Source organism: Sus scrofa, chromosome 1, assembly GCF_054392235.1.
Source record: "Sus scrofa isolate SSC_HxYL_T2T_F1_AM1 chromosome 1, Sscrofa_HxYL_maternal_Yorkshire_Landrace_v2.0, whole genome shotgun sequence".
NCBI classification, from domain to species: Eukaryota; Metazoa; Chordata; class Mammalia; order Artiodactyla; family Suidae; genus Sus; species Sus scrofa.
The window spans coordinates 252728952-252743938 of NC_139383.1; the positions used below are offsets into that span (position 1 = coordinate 252728952).

General features: G+C 38.5%; 1 protein-coding gene across 1 annotated transcript in view; it reads right to left on the minus strand.

Annotated features, from left to right (window-relative positions):
• The window catches only part of ERP44 (endoplasmic reticulum protein 44), a 108652-nt gene that overhangs the window by 87519 nt on the left and 6146 nt on the right, over positions 1-14987 (minus strand).

The following is a 14987-nucleotide window of genomic DNA, read 5'->3' on the forward strand; positions in this document are numbered from 1 at the left end:
AAGTTTTAATTGGCTGAAGTTTACATTCTCTATCATTGCAGGAATGAATATAATTTTGCTATGTATCGTGAGTAAAATGAAAGCAGCAGTGCAAATGAACATTTTTTAAGTAATTCAAAGAAATAAAGTTTTCAGCTAAATGGCACTCTCTCAATAGTCCACAAAATAAGTACTTTATAATTCTGAATTTTGTTTTCAACATTACGACATATAAAGAGAGCACTGAAAAACAGGTCTAAACTGCAAAGATTACTCAGCTATAAATTATTAGCATTTTTATTTAACTTCTTATCATTACCTTGGTCAACTCCTCAATTCCCATCTGCCTCTCTGGCTTCTACTTTATTAGGTCAAAATAGTACTTATTTAGAATTATAAAGTTGAAGGGGGTACTAGTTTGTTTGATTGAATACTACCCACCGCCTCCTACCTCATGCAGGACTCTCTTTGACAGCATCCCTGGCAGAATGGCCACTTAGCCTCCAACTCAACGCTAGCTATGACAGAGAGCTTATGGATAAACCAATCCACTTTGCAGTGGAAAGTTTACCCTACTGGGCAGATCTACTTACCTTTCCCTTCTACACATTCATCACAATTCTATCACGTTCAGCTCACCAGGAACATATCCACCTACTCTCCCACCAAGCTCACACAAGTCCTGAGATGAGAACCTATGGGGGTGGAAGCAATGAACGAGGTCGGGCCTGCAGGGAATTCAATCAAAGGCACATTCTATCCTTCAAGAGAGTTATGATCATGTATGAAAAGTTAGCACAAGATATATGATATAAGGCTTACATAAAAATTTAGAGAGCAGAAAAAAAGGAGAGAGTACTGTACAAGTTAGATGAGCAGAGTATTTTCTATGGATGAAATAAATGAAGAGGAAGCCTGCCTATAGAAGTTCATGTAGTGATGTACTGGGAGATGAAGATGGAAGGTTAATCAGTTTGGGGCCAGAATGTTAAGGGAAAAAAAACAAGGTGTTAGGAGAGTAAGTCCCCTGAAAACCGGATAGGGGGACTGAGATACCCTGTTGCACAAAGTAAGAAGACACAGGAGATTTCTCAGTAAGGGAGGAGCACTAATCTTTAAGCTTAAAATTATTATGCTCCTCCCTCTGCTGGGAAGAAGTTAAGACTATACAGCTAAGAGAGTGAAATGGAATACAAGGAAAGGAAACAAGGGCCTGGACTGGGGTGTGGGAGACTTGGGGAAACTGTCAAAGATAAATGGGTTATGATGACAAACTAATGGGCTGCAAAATTCCATGAGCCAAGGCCATAAACCTAGGTGACTGGGGGAACTGAAAGGGGAGTAAGACTATTGGAGAGAAAGAATTTCTGTGCAGTCACTGATCTACTTCAATGTCAGTAGCTACATGCCTTGCCCAATGAGAAAACAGCTGACTAAGATGAAGTCCCTCCTTACTAACTAGCAGGAAGGGTTTGGAAATTGTATTTGACTACTTTTCACACCAGGACTAAAACACCAAGAAAGTGAGCCCAAGGCACCAACTTAATACTAACAAACTTCCAAGCTACTCCAATCTTCAGAGAGGCAAGAGGTAAAGCTATGAGTTAAAATGACAGGATATGATGGGAAGAGAGAAAAGAAGCTCTTAGACAATACATGAGAGAATATCTACATTTAGCTCCTTTCTCTCCTATCACTTAAATGTAGGCTTTTTCCCTTTCCCCAACCAGTGAGGGGGAGGAGGAACAGAGAGAGGAACAAATAGAGAGAGGAACAGAAAGAACCATTGGAGCATAAAAGAAGCCCCAGAGGAAACACTATTTCAAGAAGAAACGGGGTAGTTAACAGTATGAAATGCTCTAAGGGCTATGAGTGAAAGACTTAGGAAAGCATAGTCTAATTCATAACTAGGAGGCTACCGTGACCTAGGGAACACATCACAATCGTCATTTTTAAATCACATTTGGTAGTCTCCAAAAAGGCAGCTCCGCTACTTACAAACTTTCAGCCTAAAAGCTTAAAATGTGTTTTCACGGATGAAAATAAAACAAAACCACACAGACTCTGCCTGCCACCAACAGATGAAATTAGCCATCCCTTGTATGATGTGTCATTCTGGATTTACGAACTAGGCCATTAACAAACATCATTTCAGGACCTAAACAGAAAGAACAATGCTTCTTTATGTTTTTTAATGATTTCCAGAAAAAAAAAAAAGGGACACACTAGCACACATCTGGCTTATATGAACGGTACTGACTTTTACGTACCTAAAATGATTTACTGATATGAATTACCCCCAGTATTGACAATGGGATAATAAACTTTTGATAGTCATGCAAGTGTCCTATACTTCTCTTAGAAGAAAATGTGTCCAGAAGACATCCTTGTTTCTTCCTTACACTGAAAATCATTTATAAATAACCTAAATAAAAACGCATTTTAAGCCTTTAAGAAAATATCTTCTATCCCATCCTTAGGGGATATTTACTAACATAATACTTGAAAGTCATAGTCCAAAAAGTAGTATACTCTTGGAAAACCATCTCATGTAGGAATATAGACAAACTCTCTGCTAACTTCCTCATATATCACAACCTATTTATATAATAAACAGCTAAAGCTGATCCAGGGAATTCAGTACTACTGTACCTATAAGTACCCCCCAAATAAAGTAACCTAAGAAAGACTTTCACTAAGGCATCAAAACACAACACTTTACGTAGTTAGCTACTTCAGTTATGTCTAGCCAGGTGGTTTCTCTTGTCTTGTGCGTCAAATGAGAAAACAAAGACTGAAAATCTGATTATTTTGCTACAGAATATTGGATACCTCTCAGAATTAAAAGCTATTTCTTGAGCACTCATCTTATTATATACCTTAAACCAGTCAAAAAAACACTGTATATTCAGGTGGTATTTATAACTTAGTGTTGTAGAATGGAAAATAAAATTACTCTCCTCTCCTAACCAAGTACCCATCTTCCTCATGTAGATGTATTCATGAGATAAGAAATGGAAAACCATATGAGAGCTTTTCTTGATCCAAGCTGAAACTGAGTTCCTTATAAACTACCTTATATGCCAACAGGTTCTTACCAAATACCTTAACTGTAGTATCTAAGTTCAAAAAGATCTGTGATATCCTCAGTTTTCATCAAATCTACAAGCAGGTTTAGCTTAAAGACAAAAACTTACTAAAAGTAGTAGATACTACACATGTTTATGTGTAAATAACTTCATACCCCACTGGAAGCAAAATTTAAGGAATAACAGTGATATATGTAAGTTAGGCTTATAGGAGCAAATGAAACTATAACCAGTAATTTGAAATCTTCCACACTTACACAAACAGGATTTTATTTCTGCATCTTTTCAGTGACAAAACTCTGCTATAATAATCTTCTCTTCCGTTACTAGAGAAAAGATTACCTATTTCTAAAGAACCGTCATCATTTCCCAGATATCTAGTCAATTACAACCCAGTCAGGGATGTATTTTTTTGAATGATTTTGTGTGTACAAAGTAAGAGGAATGATGCCTTTCTGTGTGGAGCAAATGATACCTTTCAAAAGCAGCAGAGCATAAAGCATGCTTCCCACTTTGATTTATACCACTTACAGGAATTTATTTGCTTTTGTATTAAAAGAAGAAATGCATATCAAGGTAGATTTTTATTTCTGTCAATCATAGTTACATTTGTCACTATTTTGATAAGACTATGTCATAATTTACCAGGGGAAAGAGACAAGTTGATAAGCACTTTAAGAAACCACTAATATTTAGAATTCGATTTTTAAAATAAAAAGCCTCATCCATTTACTCATTTCAGAAGGTCGAAAGGTAGCACAAACACAGAAAGACAGTCAGCACAGGCACAATCCTCCTCCAAGGTACTGTCTCGTTTTATAACGACTCTATCTACTTGACAAGCTTTCCTTCTCCATTTATTACCTTACAAAACAAAACTCTCTGTTACATGCCAGACCTGCAAAGCCCTTCATATACACTATATTTTACAACCTTACAAAATAATTATCTCCACTTTCAAAATAGGAAATTTGAGGGTCAGAAAGATAAAGGAATTTGCTTAGTATCACACAGCTACAAAGAGGTAAAGCCAAGAATGAACTAGGACTTTCTAGCTTCAAAGTCATTCTACTTCTAGTACTGTCAATAATCCTGGAAATTCAGACTCTAGAACTATTTCCATAATGCATCAACTCTCCCTGAAAGGAATGTACTCCACTGCATACCTAGGCTCCCGGGGAAAGAATCCAAGTAACAAACATATGTTTGAAGCACACAAGAATATTTCAGTGTATTGACATAGTTATTTACTATTTACAAACATGTATCTCTTTTACGTCATCATAGCAACTCTTGAAGCTGAGGTAGGAATTACATTATCTCTGTTTTATAAATGAGGAAAATGAAAGTTTGCAGTATGTAACATATAGTAAATGCAAACATGTGCTAAGTGATTAAGACTCAAATAAGCTAAATGACTTGTGCAAACTAGTGGTGGTACAGGGTTCAAACCCAGGTCTCCTTCAATCCTAAAAACCATGGTCTATACAACAAAATATAACTGTTTCCATAAAATATTTTCATCAATATATACTGAATTTAACTGCAAAACTAAGTACAGTTATAAAACAGTTAGGCAGATAATTTATTCACATAATGGTCACATTTTTAAGCTGTTTCTGTTAGTATAATACAGAAACATAATAGTACAACCGTCAGTATCAGAAGACCACAGGGGCTGGAGGCCAGTCATGCTAGCCCTTTATCCCAGGGAACGCAATTTTAATACGACAGGATGAACTATTTTAAAGTTACCCCAAACAGCAAATGTATTCAGTCATTCGTTTCACTCACTGATTCCTTCATCTAAACAACATTTGTTGACACCTACTACGTCGCAGACATAAGGAAAGTTTAAGTGCTAACAATATACTATGAACACATTCACAAACATTCTTGTTTTGTCTTCCCAGAACTCTTCACAAGAGGGCTGTATCCTCATTTGATAGGTGAGGAAAGGGAAGCTCAGAAAGGTTCAATAACTTTCTAAAGTGGTCAAGGTGGGTGCCTTTTCCAAGTTCTATGAGTACAAGCACACTGACACACATGGGCCTCTTCTCCTCTTCCCACGTAACCAGAGGTCTACCACTCTACAGCAGAACCAAACAAGAGTAAACCCAACCCTAGGGAGTTCAAAACATACATTGTACTGTTAAAAGTCCTTTCAAACATGCATACACACACAAAAAAACTCCTAGAAAGATATACATTAAAATGTTATCAGTGGTAGGGTTATGTACATTTTTTTTCTGCATTATGCTTTTCTGTAACATGAAACGTATACTGCTTTCAGGAATCAAAAAAATATTGCAGAAAATCTTTTGTGTTAACATTTTAAGTTGTTAGAAATGCAGGTTGTGACCCACCCTTTCACACACAGATGTTTTGAATTTAGCAAAACTGGGGGCACACTGGGATAAACAGGCAAAGGTACTCCCAGCAAAGCTAAGTAGACCAAGGGCTGAGGAGATTAATACTACAACCCTACCTCATTGGGTCTGATCCACATTATTTTAAAAATAAAGCACAAAATAGGAAACAAGAAAAAAAGAAAATATCAGCAAACAATGTACACAGTAATAAGTACGCTTTTGCAAAATGTGTTTTAGCTACATGACTTTATCTTCTAACAGGCTGCACCTTCTTCACAGCATGACAACCACACTGCCCTTCTTGCTGCTTGCACCTGGGACACTCTCACATTAGGGACTTTGCGCTGGCTGATGCCCCTGCCTGGAAGGCTCTTACCTCCCCCCACCCCACTCCACCCCAACCCCAAGAAATCCAAACAACTGACTCCCTCAACTAGTTCAAGGCTCACCTTCCCAGTGATGCTTACAAACTCCCACTCCCCTGTGCATTCCTGATCCTCCTTACCCTAGCTCTACCTTTTCTTTTTTCCATACACTCAACGAAATTATTATTGAACACTTAACCTGTGTAAGGCATTGTACCAGGAATTAAGATCTAAGAATAAGAAGGTGTGACACCTTTCTACCATTTTTTGATCCACAAAACTCACAAAGGCATGCAAATACCTACGAGTCAGATGTAAAAGCTGTAATACTCAGAAATCAATAGACAAGATAACAAAGATGAAAAGGAGCGGATCTAAGGGAGAAGCCCAAATTTCTGACTCCTAAATATTCTCCTAAAAGTTTTCTCTTTGGCTGATACACTTTCAAGTTATTATTATGGGGAAAAAACTTCACATTACTTCTGGAAGGTACTCAAAGACCAGAGCACAGGCACAATTAAATAATAAACTGAATTATTTCTGAAACAAATAAGTAGAACATGATTTGAAATGTAGCACAGATTTTACAGTTCTAAAGCAAAGTCAGGATATCTGAAATTGTTCATTCAAAGATTAAACAAAGAGTCAAATATTTTACAGCACTGTGACACTTTTTAAAAAAAGATTTTTATTTTTCTATTATAGTTGATTTACAATGTTCTGTCAATTTCTGCTATACAGCAAAGTGACTGAGTCATACATACACGTATACATTCTTTTTCTCACATTATCCTCCATCATGTTCCATCACAAGTGACTAGATATAGTACCCCGTGCCATACAGCAGGACCTCACTGCTTATCCACTCCAAATGCCATAGTTTGCATCTGCTAACCTCAAACACTCAGTCCATCCCACACCCTCAGCTTCCCCCTTGGCAACCACATGTCTGTTCTCCAAGTCCATGAGTTTGTTTCTTTTCTGTAGATAGGCTCATTTGTGCCATATATTAGATTCCAGATATATCATATGGTATTTGTCTTTCTCTGACTTATTTCACTTAGTATGAGAGGTCCTAGTTTCATCCATGTTGTTGCAACTGGCATTATTTTGTTCTTTTTTATGGCCGAGTAGTATTCCATTGTGTATATACACCACATCTTCTTAATCCATTCATCTGTCGAAGGACGTTGAGGTTGTTTCCATGTTTTGTCTATTGTGAATAGTGCCGCAATGAACATGGGGTGCATGTATCTTTTTCAATGAAAGTTTTGTCCAGATATATGTCCAGGAGTGGGATTGCTGGGTCATATGGTAATTCTATGTTTAGTTTTCTGAGGAACCTCCATACTGTTTTCTATAGTGGTTGTGCCAATTTACATTCCCACAAACCTTTGTAAAGGAAGCTACTCTTTTCTCCACACCCTCTCCAGCATTTATTTGTGGACTTATTAATGATGGTCATTCTGACTGGTGTGAGGTGGTACCTGCATTATAATAATTAGTGATATTGAGCACTTTTTCATATGCCTGTTGCTCATCTATCATCTTTGGAGAAATGTCTGTTTAGATCTTCTGCCCATTTTTCAATTGGGTTGTTGGTTTTTTTGCTGTTGAGTTGTATAAGTTGTTTGCATATTTTGGTTTATTTTTGTTTTTATTTCTGTTGCATGGGGGAACTGACCTAAGAAAACATTTGTATGGTTGATATCAGAGAATGTTTTGCCTATGTTCTCTTCTAGGAGTTTAATGGTGTTTTGTCTTATGTTTAAGTCTTTAAGCTATTTTGATTTTATTTTTGTGCATGGTATGAGGGTGTGTTCCAGTTTCATTGATTTAAGTGCAGGTGTCCAGTTTTCCCAGCATCACCTGCAGAAAAGACTTTCTTTTTCCCATTTTATGTTCTTGTCTCCTTTGTCGAAAATTAATTGATCATAGATGGCTGGGTTTATTTCTAGATTCTCTATTTGGTTCCATTGGTCAGTATGTCTGTTTTGGTACCAATACTACACTGTCTTAATTACTGTAGGTTTGTAATATTGCCTGAAGTCTGGGAGAGTTACGTCTTCTGCTTGTTTTATTTTCCTCAGGATTGCTTTAGCAATTCTGGGTCTTTCATGCTTCCATATAATTTTTGTTTTTTGGGGTTTTTTTGTTTGTTTGTTTTTGTTTTTTGTCTTTTTGCTATTTCTTGGGTCGCTCCCACAGCATATGGAGGTTCCCAGGCTAGAGGTCTTATCGGAGCTGTAGCCACCAGCCTACGCCAGAGCCACAGCAACGTGGGATCCGAGCCGTGTCTGCAACCTACACCACAGCTCACTGCAACACTGGATCCTTTAACCCACTGAGCAAGTCCAGGGACCGAACCCGCAACCTCATGGTTCCTAGTCAGATTCGTTAACCACTGCACCACAACGGGAACTCCCATATAATTTTTGGAGTGTTTGTTCTAGTTCTGTGAAAAATGTCATGGGTAATTTGATACGGGTTGCATTGAATCTGTAGATTGCTTTGGGCAGTATGGCCATTTTAACAATATTAATTCTTCCAGTCCAGGAGCTTGGAATATATTTTCATTTCTTTGAATCCTCTTTTGAAATTTCCTTGATTATTGATTAATGTTTTATAGTTCTCAGCATATGTCTTTCACCTCCTTGGTCAGGTTTATTCCTAGGTATTTAATTTTGGGGGTGCAATTTTATTTTTTATTTATTTATTTAGTCTTTTTGCCATTTCTTGGGCTGCTCCCGTAGCATATGGAGGTTCCCAGGCTAGAGGTCGAATCGGAGCTGTAGCCACCAGCCTACACCAGAGCCACAGCAACGCCGGATCCGAGCCGCATCTGCAACCTACACCACAGCTCACGGCAACACCGGATCATTAACCCACTGAGCAAGGGCAGGGATCGAACCCGCAACCTCATGATTCCTAGTCGGATTCGTTAACCACTGCACCACGACGGGAACTCCTGGGGGTGCAATTTTAAAAGGTACTGTATTTTTATATTCCCTTTGTAATACTTCATTGTTAGTATACAAAAATGTAACCAATTTCTGAATGTTAATCTTATATCCTGCTACTTTGCTGAATTATTTGATCAGTTTGAGTAGTTTTTGTGTGGCATCCTTAGAGTTTTCTATATATAATATCATATCATCTTCAGGGAGTGGCATAGAGTGACAATTTTACCTCTTCTCTTCCAGTTTAGATACCTTTTATTTCTTTTGTTTGTCTGACTGCTGTAGCTAGGACTTCCAATACTACGTTAAATAAAAGTGGTGAGAGTAAGCATCCTTGTCTTGTTCCAATTTTAGCGGGAAGTCTTTCAGCTTTTCTCTATTGAGTATTATACCGGCTGTGGGTTTGTCTTAAAAAGCTCTTATTATGTTGAAACATGTTCCCTCCATACCCAATTCAGTAAGAGTTTTTATCATGAATGGATGGACTGTGATACGTTTCTTAATTGTGAACAAATCATAAGGCTTCCTATGAGAATCAATAGCCATTCTTATAGAAAAAGCTAGTGCTAGAAAGCTTAAGGAATGAGTTAACTTGAGCGTTTTCGAAGAATTATTTTGACTACAAAAAAAATGTAGCTCTTCTTTATTCTTAGTTTTTCAGAATATGAAGACATTACAGAAATGTGAACTTTTACCAGCTAGCTGGGATTTTACTGCAACTGGGCCAAAACATAGGAACAAAAGTGAAAGATATCAAGAAATGTCCAAATTTCTCTCTCAGGATAACTCTAAAGCACACTGAGAATTGACACCATTCTTTAGTCACAGAAAGACTTTAATGTTGTGTCAGTAATTAATTAATTAATTTATTTATTTTTAGGGCTGCAGGTGCAGCATATGGAAGTTCCCTGGCTAGGGGTTGAATTGGAGCTGCAGCTGCCTCCTACACCATAGCCACAGCAACACGGGTATCAAACCGTGTATGTGACCTATAACACAGCTCATGGCAACACTGGATCCTTAACCCACTGAGCCAGGCCAGGGATCAAACCCAAGATCTCATGGATACTAGTTGCAGTTCACTTCCGCTGAGCCACGACAGGAACTTCGGTAATTTTTTTAAGAGCTGGCATTTCTCCATACATTTTACAAAACTTCAAATACAACAAAACAGCTAAACAGCAGGCATGTAAACAGAAGGGCATATTGTCCAAAGGACCAAGAAATTTTAATTCCTTTAATATTTTACTTTATAAACTTATTTATCATCTCTACTCCATCACTAAATCATGTTTCACATTTTGGAGGTGGCTCAAATTTCTTAGAAAACTGCTTTATATATTAAATATTAGTGTGTCTTCATGAGCTCATATAACTTCTGGCCATTTTAAAGTAGACAGAAAAAGATGCACATTAATTTCTGGGCTTATTCAATTAGAAGATTAAGCTCCTGGCAAGGGTAACCTTCTGATACCCGAGGCAAACAAAACATATCAACTGGCCATCACTTTACAGGTAATTTTACAAACTAAAATGTAGGTATGTTCTTAATCAATAAAATTTTCTCTAAAGTATCATTTCTCTCGGAGTTTTTTTGTTTGTTTGTTTTTTAGGGCTGCACCCATGACACATGGAGGTTCCCAGCCTAGGAGTCAAATCAGAGCTGTAGCTGCTGGCCTATGCCACAGCCATAGCGACTCTGTATCCAAGCCACGTCTGTGACCTACACCACAGCTCATGGAAACACCAGATCCTTAACCCACTTAGCAAGGCCAGGGATTGAACCTGCGTCCTCATGGATGCTAGTCAGATTCATTAACCACCGAGCCATGACCGAATTCCTAAAGTATCATTTCTATTTTTTTTTTTTTTTTTTTTTTTTTTGGTCTTTTTGCCTTTACTAGGGCTGCTCCCATGGCATATGGAGGTCCCCAGGCTAGGGGTCTAATTGGAGCTGTAGCCACTGGCCTATGCCAGAGCCACAGCAATGTGGGATCCGAGCCACATCTGCAACCTACACCACAGCTCACGGCAATGCCAGATCCTTAACCGAGTGAGCAAGGCCAGGGATTGAACCTGCAACCTCATGGTTCCTAGTCAAATTCGTTAACCACTGTGCCACGATGGGAACTCCTAAAGTATCATTTCTAAAGATGAAGCCCCCAAAAGGAATTTTATCACAGAGATAAACTGTAGGCCTTCAAATCCCAACACTGAAGTTAGATTCCATTGGAATGTCCGCTAAATTCCCCCAAACAGGCTATGCAATCTTACTCAATTTTCAGTTGAAAAACTAAGGCTTCAGGAAGGAAAGTGACTTGCTCTCAATGTCCTTGTGAACTAGTGGAAGAATCAATAACACTCAAATTCTTACTTTCGAGTTTTACCTAGTATTCTCTGGTGCCTTCCTAAATTGGCCATTAGGTAACCAAAAGCCAAATCTGTGCTCACTAATAAGATTATTGAAATTTTTTTCCAGGTTACTACTATTCCTTGGACAGGCAAGATATATGTTCCTCATATGCTTTGAAACACTATTTGAGGCATTTTCCTCATTCTTTACCTTTCCTTTCTCTTCGTTTCTGAGATAGACAGCAAGAGTGAACCTCTATATCAGCAGTATCCAATGGCACTTTCCATGACAATGGAAATGTTTCATCACATGCGTTGTTCAATACAACAGCCCCTCATCATGTGTAACCACTGTGCCCTTGAAATACGGTTACTGTGACTGAGGAACGGAATTTTATATTTTATTCCATTTAATAAATTTAAATTTATAGCACAACTCTAGATAAATATAACTTCAGTCACTGCATTGCATGTGACCCACTCATGCAGATCCCTCCCCACTTACTGAACTGAGCGAAACACTAATGAGTCCCACAGAAATAAAAAAAAAGGCTCCAATTCCTTTTTTCCAGGGTCAAAAGTTCTTCTTATTCCTAAAGACCTTTTTCTAAAACCTCTAAATCTAATTATCAAAGCTCCCACTACAAGACTCTTATAATCTTATGGAAGAAATGGAAGAAGTATTGGCCTTCTACAATTCACCCAACAGTTTTCTTTAGCCCCAATACCAGAATGTTTTTCTGAAATGATTTCTTCCTTCTTTTCACCACTTTTCTCTATTAGTAATGTTCCTGTCTACAAACTCAGGTAACTAAAAACTAGATATTTCAAAATATAATGCTCAAGATTCTACAAAATAATTAAATCACAGGGCTAGAGGAATCAGCAATCTTGACCACAATATCAGTGGGGGAATCAAAGCAGTTAGAATTTGAATGCAATCTTTACAAGAACAGAACCAATACCTGAGACCCATGACATTACAGCAAAAAACTTCTCAAAAGCGGCATTTTTGTCCCTCTCCTTTTTTTTTTTTTAAGGTCCACACCCGCGGCATATGAAGTTCCCAGGCTAGGGGTTGAACTGGAGCTGCAGCTGCCAGTCTTCACCACAGCCACAGCAACAAGAGATCCAAGCCACATCTGCGACCTACACTGCAGCTCAAGGCAATGCTGGATCCTTAACCCACTGAGCAAGGCCAGGGATAGAAACTGCATCCTCATGGATACTACTCAGGTTCGTTACCACTGAGCCACAACAGGAACTCCTATCCCTCTCCTCTTGGATGGAGTAATTGGAATGCTGGTAAGAATCCACTAAAGACTATAATTTTTATTTTGGCTAAGATAATAATGAGCTCTTCTAATGGAAACTAGCCAAAGGGTTTGCCAGCTTCTTTAGGGCCAATTCTGTCATTTGGCCATGTCAGCAAGCCATACAGCAAGACTTCTTAAAGAAAAAAAAAAAAGGATTCCCACTGTGGCAGAGTGGGTTAAGAATCCAACTGCAGTGGCTCATGTCACTGAGGAAGCATGGGTTCAATCCCTGGCCCAAGCAGTGTCCTGATCTTATAGACTAAAATGTTTTGTTACATGTTTTATCCAAGGATCCATCATAGGTTGCAGATTCAATCCCTCGCCTGAGAACTTCCATATGCCATGGGTATAGGAAAGAAAGAAAGAGAGAGGGAGAGAAAAAAAAAGAAAGAAAGAAAGAAGGGAGGGAGGGAGGGAGGGAAGGAAGGAAGGAAGGAAAAAAGAAAGGAAGAAAGGAAGGAAGGAAGAAAGGAAGAAAGAAAGAAAGGAAGGAAGGAAGAAAGGAAGGAGGGAGGGAAGGAAGAAAGGAAGGAAGAAAGGAAAAAAGAAAGAAAGGAAGAAAGGAAGAAAGAAAGCAAGAAAGGAAGAAAGCAAGCAAGCAAGCAAGCAAGCTGGTATCCAATTCACATTAAAGATTTATTAAGTTATTGGAGGGCAAAATCCTTCTTATCCATTCCACTCAAGACTAAAAAATTAACCCATCAATTTAACCTTTCAAGGTTCAATTCAACCTCTACTCTTATCTTCCTTCAAGAAGACTTCTCTGATTCTACCAATGAGAGAAATCTGCTTCTTTCAAACATCTACAACTGTATTCTCACACTTTAACGTGCACATACGAACCAGCTAGGTACATTGTTAAAGTGCAGATTCTGAATCAGTAGGCCTGGGGTGAGGACACTGAAAGAAGCTCCTAGGTGATGCCCTGGCTCACTTCAAAACTTCTCCATGGAGTTCCCATCGTGGCGTGGTGGTTAGCGAATCTGACTAGGAACCATGAGGTTGCGGGTTCAATCCCTGGCCTCGCTCAGTGTTTTAAGGATCCGGTGTTGCCGTGAGCTGTGGTGTGGGTTGCAGATGCGGCTCGGATCCGGCGTTGCTGTGGCTCTGGTGTAGGCTGGTGGCTACAGCTCCGATTCGACCCCTAGCCTGGGAACCTCCATATGCCACAGGAGTGACCCAAGAAATGGCAAAAAGACAAAAAAAAAAAAAAAAAAAAAAAAAAAACTTCTCCATAGTGAGATTTATAACCCACTTCTACAGATACCTTAAGGACACCTATCACTTTTGCTTCAGAATTCTAATTATTTACATATACACCTCTCCCCTGCTGAATTAAAAAGTCCTTGGAAGCATGATATGAATCTCAGCTGTCTTTTTCTCTTCCCTAGCAGACAGCAAACAGGCATTCATTCAAATGACAGAAGGAAAGAAAAGAATAATAGCAAAGAAATAAAGTCTGTGCAGTCAGGGCCATGGGTAGTTTTTTTATAGAATCAAAGGCAGGCTAAAGAGTACTATATGCTGTGAAAAGTCAGACCAATTTTTTTCAATTTACTTGGTTAAATGAAACAGAGTACAGCAATGTCAGAAAAGCTGTGACCAAAGCATGGTAATCCTTGCACTGGATAATAGGGGCACAGACCTGCAAAGCTAGCAGTTTTGTTTTTTTTTTTTTAAATGGAAATACCCAATCAAGTAATAAATTTGTTAGAGAAGTTAGAGGAATATCCTTTTTTAAAATCAAGATAGACTACACAAAGAACCACTGAATCATCAAATTCAATGTCCTGACTTTATAGACTAAAACGTTTTGTTATATGTTTTATCCAATGATGCAGTGTTAGGTATGTGGAAGAAGTGGAACTTGTACACAGATGCCCTGACACCTGGTCCAGTATTCCTTGCTCTATGCTACCTGTTGAATAGATACTAAATGCAGAAATAACACTATCGTTCTTAAACTGTATCTTGTGAACACTTCTATTTTGAATTACTGGAAGAAGAAAGAGTAAACAATTTTTTGAAAAGGGGGCAAATAACATGAACACATACACACACAAACAGGAATATGGCCAATAAACATGAAAAAACTACTTTGGTTGTAATCAGAGAAATGTAAATTTAAATCAGGTATTATTTTTGATCTACTAAATTGGCGCAGATTACAAAAACACCCACTGTAACTAGAATGTGAGCAAGTGGGCACATTCATACACTGTTGGTAGAAATAAATATTGGTGCAACTTTTCATTAGGGCAAATGTGTACACTGTATCAGAAATCCTAAATAATAGACATACTATAGGGTCCAAGAAATATAATTCTGGGAGTTCCTGTTGTGGCACAGTGGAAAACAATCCAATTAGGGACCATGAGGTTGTGGGTTTGATCCCTGGCCTTGCTCAGTGGGTTAAGGATCCAGCATTGCCATGAGCTGTGGTGTAGGTTGCAGATGCAGCTTGGATCTGGCATTGCTGTGGCTCTGGCGTAGGCCAGCAACAACAGCTCTGACTGGACCCCTAGCTTGGGAACCTCCATGTGCCACTGATGCG